We start from the raw sequence: 9,710 nt of genomic DNA on the forward strand, positions 1-9,710 counted from the left end.
ACTTTGAGAACCACTGGTACGTATAGGACACAGTAGAAAGCAGAACTGTAAAGAAGACAAAGAAGGGGAGACATAACGTTCCAGCACCTTTACAGTAATCCTCATATTATGCTGCCACTGTTATCTTAGTGCTACTGGTTGGCAGTTCATCTCCACCCTCTGCGGCTCAGCCGCGCGGCTAATCTCTGCCTGATCCTTTAGACAAGCATAAACCGCCACCAGCTCCGCTAGCGATTAGCCAGCCATCTGAGCCGCACAGATCAAACACAGACACGCCCATCTAAAGTGGCTCTAATCGCAGAGGACATGTAATGACAGAAATGGACAGAGGAATAGAACTATAGGTAATAGTTGCGAACGCAGTGAGCCACTTACTATGAGACCCTGCTGCTCATGTCTGTGTATGTGTGTGTCTGTCCCGCTGTGACACCACCCGCCCGCCACCAGAGGGCGCAGCTGTAGCACACACACACACACACACAGGGCGCAGCTGTAGCACACACACACACACACACACACACACACACACACACACACACACACACACACACACACACACAACCACACACACACGAGCTGCGTTCGCTTCCCGCGTTTGCGCGTCTTACTTGTATATAGACTAGTATTTCCTTTTTGTGGAACAAAGGAAAGGAGGATTCCATGATACGCAAACCCATGTGTGCACCACTATGTATATACAGTAGCGCCCTGACCTTGAGGCCTTTTACACTGTATGCACAATGATGAAGCCATAGTAATGTAATACCCGGCATATGTTTTTTTTTTGCGGCTTTCGCCTTTATTTAAAAAAAAATTAATGGAGGGACAGACAGTAGGCTGACAGGAAATGGGGAGAGAGATATGAGGGAAGACATGCAGTAAAGGCCGTCGGGATCGGGAGTCGAACCCGCGGCACACTGCCAGACTGGATTACCAGCCAAGGTGCCTGGACCGCTGAGCCACGGCCCAGGCCAATACCTGGCATATGTTGCATCGAACATACTCATATGCATTATGTACTGTATATTTCACTATATATCACCCTACTCTCTAAGCCGAATTAAACAACTCTAAATGTATTCATCTACCGTTGTGGAAGCTCAGAAGAATCAACCTGCATGGTTCATGATGAAGATTATTTCACTTCATCAATGTAAATGTATACTCAACAAACAGTTATGCCTGAAAAAAACATTTTCAGGCAAATGAATCGCATAATAAAATGCCTGCAGGTATGTGTACAGTATGTGACATGTGACCTTAGAGTATATATATGAATAGAGAAGGCACCCAGAGGAAATCTTGAGGTCGAAATGGACATAGTGGCCGAATGAAGGTATTGCAGCCTGCAGGCCCCAAACACATGAACGCGCTGTCCGTTGACTATCATTGTACACGTTCATGACGGACGACGCTCGTGCGCGTTCAACGGCAGCGCGTTCATGTGTTTGGGGCCACTCACCATTGCAATCCGTCCCAGAATGCACTCTGTTCCTACCAGGAAGGAGGAGTGAATCCGCCTCATGCGCTTTTGAGCAACTCAATGCAAGTGGATGGGAGGAGAACTCGGGTGTCTTCTCTATAGATATATATACTCTATGCATGTGACATGTCAGAGAGGATATCCGAGTTGGCGTTCCGGCGCAGCAGCGCTATTGGACGGGTGACCGCTTCTCTGTCATCCACGGATAGCCTGGGGCTACAGAGGTCACGGCGTAGGACCCAGAGGTCACGGCAGTTAGCCACTTGGTGCTGGGTTTCCACTGCCCTGTTTTTACACGCCACTCTGCCCTCGCTCCGTCAATGTTAATGAAAAACCACGGGGGGTCTCGAGGGGGTTAAAGGCCACCCCCGGCCGGCGCCCACCCAAGATACCACTTGCGATAAAAAACCAACACCAATCCTATAACGCAACATTATATACGATAGAGAAAGGCGCTTTTTCTTTTACGGTGTGCCTTCAGGACAGTAACATTTAACTTTACGGCGTGCTGGAAATGTCACAGGGGGTCAAGAGCTCTCTGGTTGCAGGGATAGAGCATCAAATCTGACACTCGGGGGAGAGACGTCGATCGGGATGTGGATTACCACACCTCTTTTATTTGTCAATGAAGGTTATACTGCCTTATTAGAACAACTGTGTCCCGAGCGGGAAATTTATTCAACGAGCCACCTTTGTTACACGAAGGACGCGGAAAGGACGGACGGGCGGACAATAAATACATAAAATAAAACCTCCAAAAAAGGTACATTCTGAAAAAAGGAACAGACACGACGTCGTCAGGGGGTTTAGAAGGAGAATATTTCAGCACACGGATGTGGATGAGACTCAATCAAACATGTCCAAATGCCATGCAAATGTGGGGCTTTGGGAAGCAGCACGTGTAAAGCCTGCCAACAGGAGAGAGAGAGAGAGAGAGAGAGAGAGAGAGAGAGAGACAGAGAGAGAGAGAGAGAGAGAGAGAGAGAGAGAGAGAGAGAGAGAGAGAGAGAGAGAGAGAGAGAGAGACTGAAGCCAGGGTGCTGTGTTTGACACAAAGGGGGATTGCCAAGGTAGAAGCTGCTGCACCGTGCAACAGTTCAAAGCGAAACACAAATGACATCTGCCACACTTCGGAGGCAAAGGCATTATCCTCTCCTCCTTTCGGCTCCGCTCAGTATTCTGCAGCGCAACACCCCCCGACACCCCCCCCCCCCCCCACACACACACACACACACACACACACACACACACACACACACACACACACCTCAGCCCCATCATTGTCTCTGGTTGGAATGTCTGAGAGAACAGAGAGAGAGAGAGAGAGAGAGAGAGATGGCTGCCCATCGTATATTTTCCACCTGAACCAAACCGTGGTTTTTCTCCTGGGAGATTCTTGACGGACAGTTTTCAGTATGCCAGTCTATTATGTGATTCCTATCACACAGCAGAGGCCAGGTCCTCAATGCCAGATGGATGGAAATACCCCCCCCCATTGTCACTCCTCACACGTCTGGAGGAGAAATGAAAATCATACACGCTAAAAATTAAACGCGTAAAGGGGATGGGGGGGGGGGGGGGGGGGGGGGGGGGGGGGAGGGAGGGAGGGTTTACGAATGCAACAGGAATGTTATTAGGGCTGGATAAAAAACATGAACAATACGAAAAAAAAAGAAAAAGGAAGGAGGGAGGGGGGGGGAAAAAAGCCCCAATGTGTTTCCTCACATAAGACGGTAGGCCATAAAGGCAACCTAAGGCAGCTAATTGGAGAAGAGCGATTGCCATTAAACGTTAAAAGGGGGAAGAGGTATGGCAAACTCCATGAATAAATCAGCGATGGTTATTACAGGTCCAAGAAGCCCATAGTATAATTAGAGAGCCGCTGAAACCGCGCTCCCTCCTCAGCCATTATTCACCACTGGACCCCTTTAGCATGTAAAGATCTGTGTACCGACAGGGGTTCCATTACACATAATTTATTCAGAGCGGCCGGGTGCCTTATAAGCAGGGCGTTAAAAGGGTAATTAAGCTAAAAATAGTCTCCCTCCCCGAGGTGGCCGGGGGGGGGGGGGGGGGGTAAGGCCACGTGCAGGTGTCCCCAGGCGGAGGTGAGGGTCGGCTGTCTGTCTGTCTATGCCAAGGCCTGGATCATTAGCCCGACAGACAGAGGACGTCCTCCGTGTATCGCTGAGGAATCGGCGCCAAGCCCATGCAGGCTTATTGGATTGAACGTGTGACGCTGTCATCATTAAAGGGGATATTTCACTTTCAAACATGTTTGGCGGAGAGTTTTTAACTCGCATGATTCACTATATTTATATTCATTTTTATCAGACATGCCCCCTTTCTATACAAACCCATTGTAACTTAAAAGAACATTTTATTTCATGATAGATTCATGGAAAACACCCGTCCTGGGTTCTGGTGACTGATATTGTCCTTAAGTTCTAATGCATGAGCGGGCCGAGCCCCAGTATGTTCCCTCAGCACTATACGCTCATTCTGTAGCTCCGAGATGAGGTCACACCCTGGGCCCCACCCACCGCGGTTCAGAAACGGCGCATGTTTCCGCAAGGAGCGCTTCTTATACCCTTTTCACCCGACAGAGACGATTATGTAGCGCTTCTATGGATTGCTTTCTTTCAGGCTGCTTCCGATTAGCTGAATTATCCAGTTGAAAACGTGGATACGCTGTGAGCCAGCATGCTCTCATTTTACACTGGATCAATCCAAAGGACATCTGTTCTTGTTTCTCCCTTTTCCTGTCGGAGCTACTGGGACCCGTGACACGCACACACATTGTTCCTATGCATTCATCTAATGCAGTGGTTGTTGTGCACATCTGACATGGCTTGTTTATGTGAGAGTGTGTGTTCTAAGCTGCACCGTTGGCCATGTTTGCCCAGCCTAGCAGGATATTTCAATAATAATAATAAGCTCAACAGGCTGAGAGCAACTCGCTGTTTCAAATAGCACTCTAGCCAGAATAACGAATGCTTTCTTCCATCCACATTGACTGTGGAACAAGCACAGGTTCTTAGATCAGCTGCCAAGTGGCCATATATACAACACGCTGACTCTCCCTCTATAAGCCATATGCGACTGCAGCCTGCGAGACCCAATTGAGCAGCCCGCACACCCCCTGTCATAACTTAGACATTTGCGAAGTTGCGAAATTGAAAGAGAGAAAAGGAGATAAAGGGACAGGCAGTGTGTGCGTGGGTGCGTGTGTGCGTGTGTGTGTGCAACTGTAAAAGCAGGGAGAAGGAACATGGGAAGAGGTCTACTGTAGGAGGAGACTGTAACAACCAAAGCTTTTAATACCATTCCAATGACTCGTTTTCAATTGATCATTGATCATTGATGATGCATGTCATAAAGATGTGATTCACCATGTTAATGATTTATTTCAGACCTCCAGTTCTATAGGAAACACAGAATGGGGGGGGGGGGGGGGACTTTTTTTATTTATTATTTCCACACAACAGCTCTAAGGTATATTAATGACATAGTATAAAATGTTGAAAATGAGTGGAATTCCCCTTTAAGTGGTTGTTTCTGAACTTATTTGCAAAGTTTTGTTCTTGATTAATTTAATTCACAGGACCACAATAGAAATAAAGAGAGACGGACAGATATTAAATAGCTTTAGGATAGTGGCCTAAATGGTAGCGATATTAGTCAAGTCTCTCAGCTCTCTCAAGGAGAAACAGCTACAATGTGTTACTACTATACACTGTATTAGTCCCATAGCCATGTTGCCACATTGTGTCCCATTCTGCCTCTCCCCTTTCATCCCCTCAACTCAATCTAGCTCCCAATCTAAATGGAGTTGAACCGCGGGGGGGGGGGGGGTGTCTGGGGCAGTTTAGCATATTTCAACAGCGATGGGATTCAGAGTCATGAAACCCAATATGCTGATCTGATTTGGGGGGGGAGACGTACTGCATGAGGAGCACCTGAAATGAGATTAAAAGGCCGGAGAAAAAGTGTTGAGGATAAAAAGAATGAAACTGCCGATTCCATTTGGTACTAAAACACGACTGGTTCAACATGCAAAGAGTCGATGATCAAAGAGCTTGAAAGACTAAATACCGTAGATGAATTAATCAGACCAGTGTGTGTCCAGTGGAAACCTCGTATGAATCTGATCTCAGGTCAGAATGAATTAAAGATATGCTCCGGCTGCTAGCTCAACAAGCTGGGAAGGTAGCGTCATAGATTGGGTATTTGTAGAGCGCCGCCCAGCACCCTCCTCTCCCCCTCCCCCGATCCAGTTATTAACCCATTCTGACCTGAGATCAAATTATAAAAATGTCAGTCGTTCTTCGATTTTTCAAAAATAGCAGACCTACAAGCTCGTAGCGCGCCACTCGGTGGCGCGATATGAGCTTGTAGATCTGCTATTTTTCAATAGCTATAAAGCATGACATGATGCCAACACCAAAATGGGTTCCCGTTCAGAATGGGTTATGCTGGCCTAGTGGCACAGTCCCAAAAAAGAGAAATCCTAAATAAGACAAGACAAAGAAGACTATAGACTGTATAGCACAACAAGAAGTTAATCACAAAGGGAGGGCATAGAAACTATAAACACACACATAGAAGACCCCAAAAACCACAAGACAACACGTGAACAGGAGTCCTCTACAGTGGAAAGGTGGGCACTGCCTCCCTGCTTGGCCCTCAGCATCAAGGGTCGGATTGGGGGTATAAGTCCCTGCGACATACTAGTGTCATGTCCAGGTTGTTTACTTAGTAAATCATGTCCAGGGGGTGTACTTAATTGTACATCAAGCTGCCTCACGCTACAGAAACAGGAGATAGGCTCCTCCTGCCCCTCGGCAAGGCTTACTAGGTTGGGGACAGCTCTGATCCTCAAAGGGAGTTTGTTCCACAACTTCGGTGCCAACACAGCAAAGGCACGGTCACCAGTCCTTACTGTGCTAGACCGTGGAGTCTTAACACAACTGACTGCCAGATGGACCTGAATGTACAATAGTCTGCTAATCAATCACACAACTCGAGCCGAAATACTGGGTGTTCATTCACCATCACTTGGTTTCAACACTAGATTGTGGTATATTTGCTGCCATCTATCATGGTTTGCAAATGTGAAGCATGGATGCAAGTGACAGCTATCAAAGTTACTACTAGGTAAAACAATATCAACAAGGAAGTCATTTTTCTGTTCTCTCAAAGATTGAAAGGTATTGTGTATTCAACAGGGATATCTGCCAGTAACAAATATGTGTTTCAAACTCAAAGAGAAAGTTGGAGGGAAGGAGGGAAACAAAACTAATGTGCTGAACAATTCCACAGATAACTAATTATCATGTACAGTAGCACAATGAGATAAGTGACAACATCAAGTGAACCACCATTTCCCTAGCTGTAACATTAGGACATGGTTATCGCATAGTGAAATGTTGCCGTCATAAACTAAAAAACACATTAAAAAAAATACATTTGCTTTTTTGTAAACAGCAGTGTTTTCCCCCCAAACTAATCACATTTAGGAGGAGAGGCTGACGCCACTTTGGCACAATTAAGAAGCCTTTCTGATTGAATGCCGTGATAAAATGTGCATTACACAACGACGACAACTCAATCACGGGGCTCTTACCATATCCTCTCATATTCTGCTCACTTCCTGCATGCAATAATAATATGCATTAAAGTTTTAATTGCACAGATAGCGGCTAAGATCCTATTGAGCTAACTGGTAAACGAAACCTATCTAACCTAATCCAACTATCGGCTTTCTCCCCCCCCCCCCCCCCCCCTTTAGCAGCACTTTGGCAGTGGCCGCTGGAAAAGTTATGGCGGCTACTCGTTGTGACTTTGTAAAGTTTGTGTGTTGCTTTGGTAGAGGGCATGGCCAGCGGTGTGTGTGTGTGTGTGTGTGTGTGTGTGTGTGTTGTGTGTGTGTGTGTGTGTGTGTGTGTGTGTGTGTGTGTGTGTGTGTGTGCGTGTGTGTGTGTGTACGAGGACAGCGAGCTCTGGGCTCCAGGAGGATTAAAGGTGGCTGTGATCCGTTATGATTAGCCAGTGATCCGCAAGCAGCAGTAGCGTCTGCTCCTATACCACCCCCCCCCCCCCCCCCCCCCCCGCTCTGGGCTCTCTACCCTGGATGCAGGCCAGTGTGTGTGTGGGTATGATGGGGGTGTCGTGTATGGATTAAAGCAAAATAAAATCTCTGATTTTTGACCCCTTCAAAAATGCTCTAAGAATAATAGCAAAAAAAGTGATCCACTATGAGGGGCGGCGTCCAGCTTGCTGTGCTGACGGGGTGTGCGCACGCTTATCCGACACGCCAAAGGTTTCCGACATGCGGAAATCAACCGTCGCTCCCGACATGCATGCGTTGCGGTCGTGCTTGCGGTTAGGGTTTGGTTAGGCGTATAGGTTGTCGGTTTAATGAATGTCGGACCTTTGGTGCGTCGGAAACTAAGGGCTGTATTTTGCGTGTCTTAATCCATTCTGACCTGAGATCAGATTCATACGAAGGTTTCCACTGGACACACACTGGTCTGATCAACCCATTCTGACCTGATATCAGATTCTAAAAATGTCAGTCGCTCTTCGATTTTTCAAAAATAGCAGACCTACAAGCTCGTATCGCGCCACTCGGTGGCGCGATATGAGCTTGTAGATCTGCTATTTTTAAATAGCTAAAGCATAACATGATGCCGACACCAAAATGGGTGCCCGTTCAGAATGGGTTAAGTACCAGGTCTTATTACCTAACTTGAGTAAACTAAAGACCTGGAGGCGTGATCAATGCCATTTGGCTATTCTGAGTGGCCAAAGAGCATTGATCACGCCTCCAGGTCTTTAGTTTACTCAAGTTAGGGAATAAGACCTGGTACTTAAGACACGCAAAATACAGCCCTAAAGCCTGTACCTGCTGTGCTGATTGGCCCTATTTTGCCAAAGTAACTGTGTGAAGGACAGACAGTCAACCTGATTACGGTGGACCTTTGTCCTCTAAGCATGGGGCCTTTGTGGTGCCCGGGGGGCTATACGACCCGTTTCGGTGCCCCCTTACTTGCAAAACTCCAGTATTATTTCTTTGTCTTCACCCTTCGCCCGTGCATTAGACCATGGGCTGTGTTCTAGTGAGATGAAGCTCATTATTCACAGTGAAACAGTATGTACAGTATGTTGGATGTCCTGGAAGGGAATGGAGGGGGTCCATGGCTCTGCTTTTCATCCCCTCTCTCTGGTCAGTCATTGTCATTGCCATGGTGGCTTATATATATATATATATATATATATATATATATATATATATATATATATATATATATATATATATATATATATATATATATATATATGTGTTTTAATCCCTGCTTCTGGTCACACTAAATTAAATACATGGATTTCCTTTTCAGAAATGAAGAACGTCTGATATTTTTAGGCTACGTTTGATAATGTCACAAGTTAACATGAATTAAAAAATGTATGTTAACTGCATCAACCCTGGGTGTCCCAATTGTGGGAAAAGCAAAACAACAAATGAACATAAATGAATAGCCGATCTACAAGCTCACAATGTGTCGCACGCATCACAGCATGCTGTGAGCTTGTATATCGCTCGCCGCTCGCCGAAATATTTGAGGCTTAAGTGATTAAGAAATGTTTTTAGTTTTTTTACAAATAGCCTATGTCTGAGCAGTCCAGTATACTTTGCAGGAACACGCGGTTTCAAAAGGTCCCAATGCCTTGTATATGTGACCGCTCTTTGGTACTGTTATCACCTAGCCTGATCTAAGCAGAGACATTTCTGGTCTAGAGGGGCGGGTCGCGCCTCAGAAATGCGCGCACCCTGATTGGATCTCATCGATCTGTCCGTCACCCCCGGCCCCTCCTCTCCCCCCTAGTGCAGCGCTACGTCACATCATTTAGAGCGACGCCCACCCGGAAGGGTTGACTCCCACTTTTAGACTGGTTCAGCCCACGGCTTTTTCCAGGCTTTCATCTTTCGCGCAGACGAAATGAAAGCCTGGGTATCGAGGCTAGTTATCACCTACCTAGGTCCATGCTCTTGGACTCTTTGGTACTGTTATCACCTACCTAGGTCCATGCTCTTGGACTCTTTGGTACTGTTATCACCTACCTAGGTCCATGCTCTTGGACTCTTTGGTACTGTTATCACCTACCTAGGTCCATGCTCTTGGACTTGCGCGTCTTGATGATGTCTAGCTGAGCGGCGTCTCCG

General features: G+C 46.6%; 1 pseudogene across 1 annotated transcript in view; it reads right to left on the minus strand.

Moving 5' to 3' along the window:
• Positions 1-9,710, minus strand: part of LOC310867706 (partitioning defective 3 homolog) — a 656,686-nt pseudogene that overhangs the window by 66,036 nt on the left and 580,940 nt on the right. Inside the window, exon 18 of the transcript XR_014571073.1 lies at positions 9,652-9,710. This exon is cut by the window's right edge and continues 90 nt beyond it. The product of XR_014571073.1 is annotated as a partitioning defective 3 homolog (transcript). The remainder of the gene's footprint in view (positions 1-9,651) is intronic.

Source organism: Protomyctophum parallelum, assembly GCF_964188405.1.
Source record: "Protomyctophum parallelum genome assembly, chromosome: 12".
Lineage (NCBI taxonomy): Eukaryota > Metazoa > Chordata > Actinopteri > Myctophiformes > Myctophidae > Protomyctophum > Protomyctophum parallelum.